The sequence below is a fragment of the Nicotiana tabacum genome, chromosome 6, assembly GCF_000715075.1.
Source record: "Nicotiana tabacum cultivar K326 chromosome 6, ASM71507v2, whole genome shotgun sequence".
NCBI classification, from domain to species: domain Eukaryota; kingdom Viridiplantae; phylum Streptophyta; class Magnoliopsida; order Solanales; family Solanaceae; genus Nicotiana; species Nicotiana tabacum.
The window spans coordinates 181,064,621-181,078,357 of NC_134085.1; the positions used below are offsets into that span (position 1 = coordinate 181,064,621).

Genomic DNA, 13,737 nt, shown 5'->3' on the forward strand with positions numbered 1-13,737 from the left:
AAAAATGGTGGCTGCCAATTCAGAAAAAACATAGAAGTTTTTATCAAAGGAAGAAAGAGATCTTCCTTAAATCATGGGATGGACCCATCAAGATTTTCCTATTGGGCTCCCTACTTGTCAACCAAGGACCAGGATAATTCTTAGATTTTTTATCTTTTCTTCTCTTTTCACCCAAAAAGGCATAGTTAATAAATCTTTTTGTTTTTCAATTTAGTTCTCTTCCTTTGTCTTTGCATTATCTAGTCTGCAAGCAGAGGTAAGTGTTTCAAGTGTAAGACAATAGTTTTGATGTCTTATTTCCATCAAGATATAAAGTAATACATAAGTGCGGGGTGGGACAAGACTCTAATTTTTCTCAATAATTCAAAGCCTTATTTCTTGGACTATTATATCATGACATAATTTTGATTTGTGTTCAGTTACTGATACTGTCCTCACTCCAAAGCTCTCATTTTATAGCCGAAGCCTCACTCTCTGAAGCCTAATATATTTTACAAATTGCACACATTTTTCCTTCTTTTTCTTCAATGTTGACATTTCAAAAAATGGTGGCTGCCAATTTAGAAAAAGACTTAGAAGTATTTATCAAAGGAATAAAGACATCTTCCTTAAATAATGGGATGGACCCATCAAATCTCCCCCTCCAGTCCTATTCACATGAAGGAGGTAACATCGGAGTTTCTAGTTTGAGTGCATGCCGACAAGTTCTTTGTATAGCTCGAACTTATCTCTTGATACCACTGTCAGCATATACGAAGGGTTCTCACTTGTATGGATCTTCTTGACCTGTATAGATCCATTCTCTATTCTTTCTTGAATCCAATGATATCTCACGTCGATATGCTTCGTCCTTGCGTGATACATGGTGTTTTTGCTTAGGTCTATAACACGTTAACTGTCACAATAGACAACATACTTATTTTGATGTAGTCCAAGCTCTCGAAGGAACCGTTTCAGCCAAACCATTTCCTTGCCAGCTTCAGTAGCAGCAATATACTCTACTTCAGTTGTAGAGAGTGCAATACACTTTTGCAGCTTCGACTGCTATGATATAGCTCCCCCCTGAAAATGTGAACAAGTATCTTCTAGTAGATTTATGATTATCAAGAGCACCTACTATATCAGCATCTGTGTAGCCCTTCAAGATTGGATTAGATCCTCCAAAACACAAGCAATCTCCTACAGTACCTCTTAGGTACCTGAGTATCCACTTGACTGCTTCCCAATGTTCCTTTCCTAAATTTTCAAGGAATCTGCTAACAACACCAACTACATGAGTAATATCAGGTCTGATGCATATCATTGCATACATCAAGCTTCCGACTACTCAAGAATAAGTAATCTAGCCATGTTCCCTTTCTCCTCCACTGTTGTAGTACATATCTTCTTGCTCAACTTTAGATGACTAGCAAGAGGTGTGCTGATTGGCTTAGAATTCTTCATGTTAAAACGTTCCAGTGCACGTTCAATGTACTTCTCTTGAGACAACCACAACTTTCTGCTTGTTCGCTCTCGAACTATCTTCATACCCAAAATTTGTTGTGCTGGGTCCAAGTCCTTCATATCAAATGACTTGGACAAATCTCCCTTCAACTTTGAGATCAACCCCTTGTCTTTTCCTACAATTAACATGTCATCCACATACAACAACAATATAATAAAGTTATTCTTAGAAAATCTTTTGAAGTATACACATGGATCAGAATAGGTCTTTAGGTATGTTTGACTTTTCATGAATGAGTCAAACTTCATGTACCACTTGCCTTGGTGCTTGTTTCAATCCATAAAGACTCTTTCCAGCTACTTCAATTCCTTCTGGCTACTCCATATATATCTCCTCTTCCAAATCTTTATGAAGAAATGTAGTTTTCACATCCAACTGCCCCACTTCAAGATCTAGGCTAGCTATTAAGCTCAAAATTGTTCAAATAGAAGTTATTTTGACAATATATAAGAAAATTTTGTCCAAATCAATACCTTTTTTATGTTCGAAGCTTTTAAACACCATTCGAGCTTTGTATTTCACCAGCTTGCCATTTCCATCTTTCTTGAGTTTAAAGACTCACTAACATTTGAGTGGTCTTTTACCCTTTGGAAGTTCAACCAGCTTGTATGTGCCATTTTTCTACAGAGATTTCATCTCTTCTTGCATGGTTTTATCCCCTGGTTCTTTTCTGTATGGGACATCACCTCCTTAAGACTTTTTGGCTCCCCCTCATCACTGATGAGGACATATTGTGTGGAAGGGTACCTGCATGACTCTACCCTTGGCCTTCCTGATCTCCTTAGAGGTTGAGGTTGTTCTTCTTCCTGAGTATGGTGCTCCACTTGCTTGACACCATTATCAAGTTGCCCCTCCTACTGAATAACCTTATTAGGTTCCCCCTGCTCAGCAACCTCGTCGGTCCTACTTTCTGCACTTGTGGGATTGTTAGAAGTAGAAGAAATAGTAACAAGGTTAAGGAATTATACCATTCTTAGCCTTCTCTGGCATATCATTAGCGGTTCCAACTTCACTTTAACAGTAGACTACATCTTTGCTTCTGATGACCTTCTTCTTTACAGGATCCCACAATCTGTACCCGAACTCTTCATCTCCATATCCGATGAATATGGAGGGAGCTGATTTATCATCTAGGTTTATTCTCTGCTCTTTTGGTACATGTGCAAAAGCTCTACAACCGAACATCTTCAAATGCGAGTAGGACACCTCCTTGTTGGTCCAAACTCTCTTTGGGATGTCAAACGCCAACAAAACTGATGGAATCCTATTGATCAGGTAGCATGCTATCTGAATTGCTTCACCCCAGAATGACTTAGGCAGTTTAGCCATTTTGAGCATGCTTCTCACCTTCTCCACAATGGTGCGGTTCATCCTTTCAGTTATGCTATTGTGTTGTGGGGTTACAGGAACTATTTTTTCATGTCTGATCCCATGGCTTGAATAGTACTCTTCAAATTCCCTTGAAATGTACTCACCTCTATTGTCACTTCGAAGACGCTTTAGCTTTTGGCCTGTCTCCCTTTCCACCAGAGCATGAAACTTCTAGAAAACTTGAAACACTTGATCTTTGGTTTTCAAAATATAAACCCATAATTTTCGTGAAGCATCATCAATAAAAGTAACAAAATATTGGTTACCGCCCATCATATCAATTTCCATTGGACAACAAATATTAGAATATACCAAATCAAGTATATTCGATTTTCTTTCAGACGTTATATGAAATGAGACTCTATGTTGCTTACCAAATAAATAGTAGTCACAAGGTTTTATCGTTATACCTTTGGCATAAGAAATGAGTGATTTCCTGGCAAGAATATGCAATCTCTTCTCGCTCATAAGACCCATTCTTTTGTGCCACAAATCTGCAGAAATCTCATCTTGTTCCGCGTTTAGTTCACCTTGGCATATTTCTGTATTTGTCTTGTACAACGTGCCATGAGCAACTCCCTTTGCAATCACCAATGATCCTTTGATGAATCTCCACTTTTGATTCGCAACATAGTTCTCGTATCCATCTCGGTCTAAAGCAATTTCCGAGATCAAGTTCATCCGCATATCAAGTACATGTCGCACGTCCTTTAGAACCAATGTGCATCCGACATTTGTCTTGATACAAATATCACCGATCCTCGCAATCTTTGAGTAACTCGTGTTACCCATTCTCATGGTTTCAAAATCGCCTGCTACATATTTGCAAAAAAAATTCTCTTACCGATGTGGCATGGTAAAATGTTGCTGTATCAACCACCCATTCCGACTCTAGATCTCACAAGTGTATGCATTCTTCTTCTTCATTTATAAAGAGGACAACATTATCATTGTTTTGCATCATGGCGGTTGTGTTGTCGTCATTCTTTTGGCCACTACTTTCACCTTTGCCCTTCCTTGGATTTGAGCAATCTCTTTTGAAGTGACCTGGTTGATCACAATTGTAGCAATTTCTGGATCTTGATTTGGATCGGTTCTTAGATTTCTCACGAGCTCCAGATCTACCATATTTTCTTAAACTTCTTTGATAACTCTTGCCTCTACCTTCTATGATGAGAGTCTGTCCTTGATTTTCTAGATTCTTTCTCATCTTCTCATTGAGTAGGAGAACCGATGTGATATCTTTCAACTCAATTGTATCTTACCGTGCAGGATGGTTGTTGCTATTATCGTACGAAGATGGCAACGAGTTCAATAATAAGATGACTTTATCTTCTTCCTCGATTTTCATTCTGAGGTTGGTGAGCTATGTGATTAGTCCGTTAAATACATTTAAATGTGAAAAAAATTCGTACCTTCACCCATGTGTAGGGCGTATAACTGCTTCTTCAGGTATAATTTATTTGTCAGCGTTTTGGACATGTATTGGCTTTCCAACCTTGTCTAAATTCCACATGCGGTGTTTTCATCAATGATGTTATGTACCACATCATTTGATAAGTGCAACCTGATTGCACTAGCAGCACTTTTATCCAAGTCAGTCCAATCTTCAGCTTTCATGGTATCAGGCTTTTTGGCATCAACATCTAGTACCTTGTGTAATTTTTGTTGGATGAGAAGATCCATCATCCTTCTTTGTCATGTTGAGAAATCACTATCTCTGTTGAATTTTGTTACCTCGTACTTTACTCTGGACCATTTTTTCACCGAGTATAGTACTACCGATAATGAATAGTACTTGTGTGAACGAACAGAACCTGTGCTCTGATACCAGTTGTTGGGAATAAACCCCCGCAGAAATAATATTCATGATAATAAAAGCAGAATAATAATATAGTACCGATATACGGTAATTAGCAAGAATAAGAGAGTGACAATGATACCAAAATTTTTATGTGAAAAATCCTTTTGAATAAGGGAAAACCCACGACCCCCAGGGGAGCAACTGACATCACTATAGCAAGGAATTTTACACTTTGTAGGTCCGAGTAAAATACTCCACGGACCATTACAACTCTCAAAAGAAATATCTCTTTTTTGATATTCTCACCTCACTACGATATCGCTCACTCTCTATTTTTCTCACAGGCTATTTTCTTATACTCTGTGTGTGAAGCCTCACTCTTTCTTTCTCTCTTTTTTGGTGTGTAGAAATGAGAGCCGGAGCTCTCATTTTATAGCTGAAGCCTCACTATCTGAAGCCTACTATATTTGATAATTTGCACACACATTTTCTTCTTTTTCTTCAATGTTGACAATTCAAAAACGTTGACAATTCAAAAAACGGTGACTGCAAAAAACTTAGAAGTGAAGAAAGACATCTTCCTTAAATTATGGGATAGACCCATCAAGATTTTCCTCTTGGGCTCCCTACTTGTCTCCCGAGGACCAGAATAATTCTTAGATTTTTTTTTATCTTTTCTTCTCTTTTCAACCAAAAAGGCATAGTTATTAAATCTTTTTGTTTTTCAATTGAGTTCTCTTTCTTTGTCTTTGCATTCGTCTGCAACCAGAGGTAAGTGTTTCGAGTGTAAGACAACATATTTGATGTCTGATTTCCATCAAGATATAAAGTAATGCATAAGTGCGGGGTGGGACAAGACTCCATTTTTTCTCAATAATTCAAAGCCTTATTTCTTGGACTGTTATATCATTACATAATTTTGATTTGTGATCAGTTACTATACTGGAAAACTCATATTTTACTATGATGTTGTTAATACAAGGAACTTTGAGGGACCTTTCAAAGACAACACTCCAACTGGGGCAGAATCAATTCTGTTAATGCAGGGGATGAGGTAATTCACTCATAACTATTGTACGACTAATTTTGTGCACTCTTTCTGATATTTGTGCTATGCCGGAATGAAAATCTTGAGGCCTAACGGATGGTTTCTGGAGCCGCAGAAAATGGTAATATTTCATCATGATGAATTTGTGCCCGTAGCATCTTGCAGTTTGAACTCTCAACCGGATGGGTTTGATTTTGTTAGCAAAAGGGACAAATAATACAACTTCAGTTAACCATCACCCGTCAACAAAATGGCCATCCACATCCAATTTAAGAAAAATATGGCAATGGTATTGCCTTCATACTTTTCTTTTTTACTCCTAGGGGTTGTGGGGTGGGGTGGGGTTGGGGGGGGGGGGTGCTGAGAGTCGATCAACTATGAAATATCAGTTTCTATTTCAAGGCTGTTATATAAAACACTATAATAGAATAATCAACTTTCTTGTGGACTTAGTATATCAATGTAGACCATCAATGGAATGGACTAAGACATTTTTTCTTTTTGCGTCATTTGAGAGTCTCAAATTGCGATAAACAATACCATTTTTGTGATTTGGACAATATGAAATATGAAGATTGTTGATACAAAACTTATACATTTGAGTATGAACCGCCTTATTATCGGGAAAAAGTACGTTAATATGAGGATTAAATAATACATAGAACGTCAACCGGTTCAATGAGTATATTTGGGCACAGCGTATTGTTGATACAAACACATACTATGTCAGTATCAAACGCCTTATTTTTTTAATATTATTCCATGGATAAAAATAATTTTAAGATTAAGAGGGTGTTTGGCTAAGCTTATAAGCTGGTCACACTAGCTTATAAGCACTTTTCGGCTTATCTACGCATTTGGTAAAGTTAAAATTGTTTATAAGCCAAGTGAATATAAGTCAAAAATAAGCTAAAAGCTATAAACTCGCCACCCACAACTTATGAATTTTTAGCTTATAAGCACTCTAAGTTTGACTAAAAATTTTACTATTTTATCCTTAAAATATTCTTTTTAGAACAAAACTCCTATATCGATAATCACTGCCTCAAGTATTTTTTTTCAACCTAATCCCCCCCCCCCTCCTCCCCCCCCCCCTTCAAGTATGCAATTCTCATTGACTATTTAAGATAAGCAAATTCTCTATTTCTTTACATATTTGTAGCAATGTAATTATGTATCAATCTTTGAACTGTATGTAATAAATGAGTACATATCAAATTTTTGGTGTATTGCTTTCTAAGTGCTGTAGTGATGAAAACAATATTTGTTTCTCTTCAAAAATTTTGTCCTATTTAGGTTTATTTTTGCTGAGTAACTTTTGTCAATTTATTAATTATTATAACTTATGATTATATACTTGTCATAAAATAAATTATATATCATAAAAATTATCTTATCTAAGCATAGTTGCATATAAAATAAAATGATAAATAGAATATTTTGTATTATAATAAATATGGAATCTAAAGTTTTGAAGAAATTATGTCCTTATAAGTGTAAAGAGTTCTAAGATTATTTAAATCATTTTAACAAATAAGAGCTTATCAACACTTTTTTTATCAAATACTGCAACAACTTATTATCAATTTAGCACTTGTATCCAAACTCATAACTGCTTATTTATTAAATTAATTTCAGCACTTAAAAGTGCTTTTTAGCATCTAATGCTTATCAGCTACTTCAATTCAGCTAATCCAAATGGGCTCTGCACATAGACGAGCTGCTTTGTCTTTTGGCGGCAATTTCTCGATCAATTTTCTCATTTATTTATCCTTCAGCTTCTTCCAACGTCTTCTTAAATGAAATTTAAGGTGCATTCGCAAAGCTATATTAAGGCTTTAATTACATGAATTGGTTTATTTTCTAGTTAATTGATTAATTGGTCATTATTGAATTGATTGCAATTGAAGGATTATCATTATTTTCTCCAACTCTATAGGGGGACAACAATGACCGGTAATTATGTATTATAGTTAAATTCAAAATGCGACTTTTAAATTTTTGTTTATATTTGTTGTCTATATAAATTCTTCGGAAAAGGTCCAAATATGTCCCTGAATTATTAAAAATAGAGCAATTATACCATCCGTTTGTATTTGGGTACAAAATTATCCTTGACGTTAATAAAGTGGTTCACTTTTACCTATCCCCACCATCAGACTCCCCATCAAGGATAATTTTGGACCCAAATACAAACAGAGGCCATAATTGCTCTATTTTCAATAATTCAAGAATATATTTGACCCTTTTCTATATAAAATAATACTTTTTGCTAAGTTGAAAATCCATGTCGGAGAAAAAGTTTTCTTTGTAAGTAAAAGGGGGAAAGGAATGTCGTGCCATATCTTTTACATAGTAATTACTACGATGACGAGAAATTTCACCGAAAAATCAACCTCCTGCTTCACTTATTATTTTCTTACCGGATCAAATTCGTGTGATTTGATTTTTATATTTTTTGTACTCCCAAGTCCTAGCATGTAAGTTAACCAAACAATACCACATTAGAGGGACCCGAATTCGGATCTTCTCAAAGGATACAATGCCATTGTTCGTCATTGATGTATTCGTAATAAAATGACCTTTTACATTGTAATATCAATTCTTAATGCAAAATCTTATTATTAGAGTACCAAGTAATTAATGGTGAAATTTTTTTCGTTTCGTCTTCCTGTTTTAATTTGCAACCGCATATCGATACATCTATAAGTTACTATCACAATTTCCACTTTTACATGTCTCTGATGTGCGTATTTGGGTACAAAATTGTGCCCTCCTTGTACCCAAATGCAAATAGAGGGCATAATTGCTCTATTTTTAATAGTTTAGGTTCATATTTGGACCTTTTCAACTCAGCAAAAAAGTATTCCCTCCATTTCAATTTATGTGAACTCATTTGACTGGGTGCAGTATTTAAGAAAAGAGAGAAGACTTTTGAACTTGTAGTGTAAAATGAAGCACATATATTGTTATATCCCGTACCTTAGCATTAGGATGTGTCGTAGTAAATCCACATGAGTACGAAAGGGATTGTGTCTATTAAGAGGTTATAGAGGGTTTAAGACATTGTTCTTGTAAGACCCTGTAAATTTAATAATATTGATACCATTATATACTTTTGATGTGGTATTTTGAGTGGAACATTTTTGTAAAAAGTTTGAAAAATATGATTTTATATAGTTATTAATATTACTACTTTCGAATATGCTCTAAATTATACACATATATAATATAAGAAAGTTTATGAGATTTTCTTTATTGTAAAGATAGAAATTATTTTCTCACAAGAAAAGAAGGTTATTTTTTACCATTTTAAGAATTAAGCGTACGAAATTTTTTACTCTTTATATGAAATTGGGAAAAATTAGAAGTTGAGAAAATATATGAATTTTTACATGGATGTTTTAATAAAATAATAGTGTATGTATTAATTTTATATGGTACCATGATTTATTAATTATCAATACTTGCATGGTAGAGATTAGTCTTATCTTATGTTCACGTGGGACCTAGTTAAAGTAATAGATGATGAGTCATAAGTAAATTCCTAACGTGGAAAGATTTCATACAAAGTGAGACTTCTCTTTCATTATTCTGACCTTTATCTTGAAATTGGCCTCAAATTTTATGACCACTTGATAATTGTCTCATGTATTGAATGTATAGCCTAATTCTTTTGGTAGACTAAGATATAATGAGCAGTAAATCCACGCAAACGACAGTGTGTGTATTTCTTTTAGCAAAAATCATTTAGCTTGAAAGAAAATGGGTTTCCTTTTGTATTTCCTGTAAAGGTTGGTGTTGAATCTTCCATTGATAATGTTAGAACCCAAAAACATGAGGAATCTGTTATAGGAATCTTTTATCTAGCCATGTAAACAAGGACATCAAGTATATATTCTTGAAGGAATTAGCATAAGACAAGAATGTCACACAAAGATATAATTTCTCAGGACTTGCTTTTCTATATCTCTCTTATTTTCCTTGTGACTTTCTTCTAGTTATATGGTCCAGTCACAAAAATAAGGAATCTTTTCTACTAGTTCTATCAAGAATACCACACGATCTACAAGGTTAAATTTGGACAAGAATTGTGCTCTAAATATGGAAAAGAAAGTATTTACCAACTTATCCTCTTAGTATTGGATTTCTAACTGATTTTGCCCTCGTTTTAAGGCTCTTCTCGTTTACATGGAGATTAGCAGATTCAGTTAATCAGTAATATAGTGGACTTGGAAGAATTTTGGGGATAAATGACAGAAGAAGGACCAAAGGAATTATTTGATGATGTAGAGTATGGAGTGAATATTGGTCGGATAAGAAATAACGTGCTATGATATAAAGAATATCTTAAGAATTTTTCCCTACTTCGAGGGTTATGTGTTCTTCGCAAAAGATCTGTGGTAGAGGGATTGTCAAGAGAACCGGCTCAGGTATGTTAAGGCTAATCCTTCCTTCTTTTGGCATGATCCAAGTAACGAAACGTAAACGTAATATTGTTCCATAACTGGTTGTACTCTTGGCAGTTAAGGATGTCTATATTATTCACTCCCGTAAAGTGATATTCAAGCATGTCTAAGTACGTATCTAGTTCCCTATTGAGGTATATGATAGAGATATTAATGTTTATAATATAAAGATACATGCATCTTCATGCATTCACACCCGTGTTACGACCTGTCGGGCAGTTACCACCGGTTGGGTAGTCATGCATATTCATTTACCACTGAGCTATGGCCGGTTGGGCAGTTACATATTTACCACCGAGCTACGGCCGGTCGGACAGTCATGCATTTACCACTGCGCTACGGCCAGTCGGGCAGTTACCACTGATCAGTTGGGCAGTCATGCATCATACGATATGGATAATAGTTTCAAAGAGAAGCATTGTATATATATATATATGAGTATGCTAATTATGCAGATAAGGTGGCACTTCAGAGATTCAGGTTGACTCTTATATGTCGTTAATTAATGTTGACTTACTGTTATGTTTCAGTTCTGCCTTACATATTCAGTATTTTATTCGTACTGACGTCCTTTTGTTGGGGACGACTGCATTCATGCCTGCAAGTATAGATAATCAGTTTGGCGAGTCCTCATAGTAGACGGGATTGGCATTCAGCAAAGGATCAGTAAGACTCCACCTCATTCGGAGTGCAGCCGAGTTTATCAGTCATCGTATTAGAGTTTTGATAAAGACTTATGGGTAAGCCGGTACCCTGTCCCATTTGATGTCAAATAATCTTAGAGGCTTTGTAGACGAAGGTTCATTTTGTACAATATGTGAGAGGCCTTGACGGCCTATATGTATTCAGGTTTTACGAAAAATGATTCAGTGATACAGTGTTGTTTCCAATTACAGTTGTACATTTTGAGTTGTGGCCATGTTGGCCCATGATAGTTACAGAAGAAAAGCAAAAGAGTTACAGAGCGGTTCGTTCGGGCAAGTGCGGCATCGGGTGCCAGCCATGCCTCCCTAGGTTGGGGTGTGACATATATTTTGTGTGGCTATAAATCATTGCAAAAAGGTAAATTGTTTTCAAATAGGGAAAGTGGTCATTCTTTTTGGTACGGACTAAAAAGAAAATAGGTTCACATAAATTGAAACGGGTGTTAATACCCAATTTTTGCCTGTATATTTTTATATACAAAGTACTTTCAAAATAGCTTATATGTGCATGTATAAGTATGTCCAAATATTTTATTGTTTTTTCCTATTTTTTTAAAGATTTTTAAACTAATTTATTCCCTTATTTTACTCATAAAAAAACCAATAATAATTCCCAAAATTATCATTTTTTGTGATTCATTTGTTGGATCCTCATATTTTTACTAAAATATAGCTAAGATAATTTTTGCATATTTTTACAAATTTATTTAGTATTTTTAAAACTAAATTACATGTAATTGCAATGTTAGCCTCTTTTAGATTTAATTACGTTTATATCCATAAAAAGTTAAGTCCAGTATTTTTAGTTTGATAATTATGTACTATAAATCATATTAGTACCTTTAATTTATTTACAGAAATTATTTTACTATTTTTTATAAATCAAATAAAAAAATGGCTATTTAAATGTTAGCCCCATTTTATTTTAATTATAGCCCGATTTTGAACCCCAATTTGAAGCCCAATTACCCTAACCCAATTCCCATTCAAACCGACCCACAACCCTAATTCTCTCTAATCCATGGCCTTCCAAGGTCATCGGAGACCTATATCAACCTCTCGTGGCCCTACGTGTTCGTTCCTGTGGTCTCATGACTAGATCCTAAAAAGGTTTTGTCCAGTCTTTGCTCGATAACTGTTCTTCGGTCGTCTCTCGCTTATCTTCGGCACGCCATGGCTATTCGAGTCAGACTTTTGACTCTCCTACTTAGATCAATGATTTTCAAGGCCTTTCTCATCACTTGGGGTCCTTCTGAAACCGTAACCTCTAAGTTCTTTCGATTTATCTTAGATCTGCTTCAGATCTATGTTTTCTTTGTACTTCTAAGCATTTTTCTTGAAGTTTCTTTTTAAAACTCTGCTTTCAAAACCCCTTATCTTTTCCGATTAGGGTTCTTGTTAAGTTATTTCAAAACTTTCCTCTGATTTCTGACATGTTTTGCTATGTTTGCTCATATCGTTCTTCTACCTGAGTTTGCATGTTAAAAGCCCTAATTTCTTTTGACTGTTTATTAGACGAATGCTTGTTTGCTTGAGTTTTGTCTGTTTTGTTTGTTTATCCTCTTTTAAAACTCTACTGTTGTTGAAAATCCCATGGCTTTGAGTCTGAGACTGTTCGTTTAAGTGCATGACTCGATTTGAAGTTCTTTATTTCAAAACCTTTTATTCCTTTGTGTGATTCTTCTGACTCTGGTTATCTATCATCTCTAAAACTCGATTATGCTCGAAACCCTAATTTTTAAAAGAGGGTTTTCCTCACCTGCTACTGTGAGATCTTCGCCTGCCTTTGATATTCTATGTTTTCTTCACTACTGGCTCAATGTGACTTGACCTACTAGACTATCATGCTTCAAATGTTGCTATCTATTGAATTTTGTGCTACTATTGTATGCTATTTCCTTTTGCCAACAGGCTTGGCCTGACATGTATAGTGTTTATGCACCTATTTATATGTTGAGTTTCCTTCTTTGACTGATCTTCAAACTTGTGACTGATTTCAAACAATTCCTTTGTGAAATTCTGATTTCACTCGCCTGTTAAGGTTAACTGATTTCTTTTCCTGTTTTGCTTTACTGAATCCTTTCCAAAACTAGAGCGTTTCTGTACCTAGACTCGATTGCTTACTTAATGTTTTACTACTTCTTTTATGGAAACTGTCAGCCTACTCACAAATTGATTTCCTTCCTTATTTTGAACTTGTCACTGCCCGTTAAGCAAGTGATCCCTTAATTAAAGGCAATCACTTGTATAATTGATTCTGAATCATGATTGTTTCCATGTTTGTAGCTTATTATCTCTCTCTTACTCATTTTCAAAAACTATAAATACCCTGTACTTCTTTTCTTTCAAGGACACGAATACAAGTCATAAACACTTGAGTTCAAACACACACTCCACTAAATCTCTTTTTTTTCTCTATCACTACTATATTGCTGCCTTACCTAGCCGACTGAAAGCCAAGGCTAGATTGTGGGAAACTTGCTTATTTTTCTCCACATTTTCATTTCTTACTGGTATGTTCTAATTAAGCTTCTGCACCAACAACAACATGCTTATTTACTGTTACTTGCATCCTTGCTTGTCTATTGTTTGTATTTAACCCAGTACCTTTATTAAAGCATGTTGTAACTTCCCTTTTTTCCTGTTCTAAATTAATGTATCATGACTTGTGAATCCTAAATTTTTACCCCAATGTGTTTAATACTTGTGGGTGGTTTGGGGCATGACAGTGTCACACCTCCTTTTTGCGCGCCCTGCCCCGAAGGGTTAAATGCGCGGGTGGAGTTTTTCCAATTTAAGTGACAATATTCGAAATGAGATTATTTATTTAATTCAGA

At 35.2% G+C, this 13,737-nt stretch overlaps 1 long non-coding RNA gene across 1 annotated transcript; it reads left to right on the forward strand.

The window, feature by feature from the left end:
• The first annotated feature begins 5,269 nt into the window (after positions 1 to 5,269).
• Positions 5,270 to 6,055, forward strand: LOC107801547 (uncharacterized). The gene is made up of 3 exons (XR_001651658.2): positions 5,270 to 5,450; positions 5,662 to 5,733; positions 5,843 to 6,055. It is a non-coding gene; the product is annotated as an uncharacterized LOC107801547 (long non-coding RNA).
• Positions 6,056 to 13,737: the final 7,682 nt, after the last annotated feature.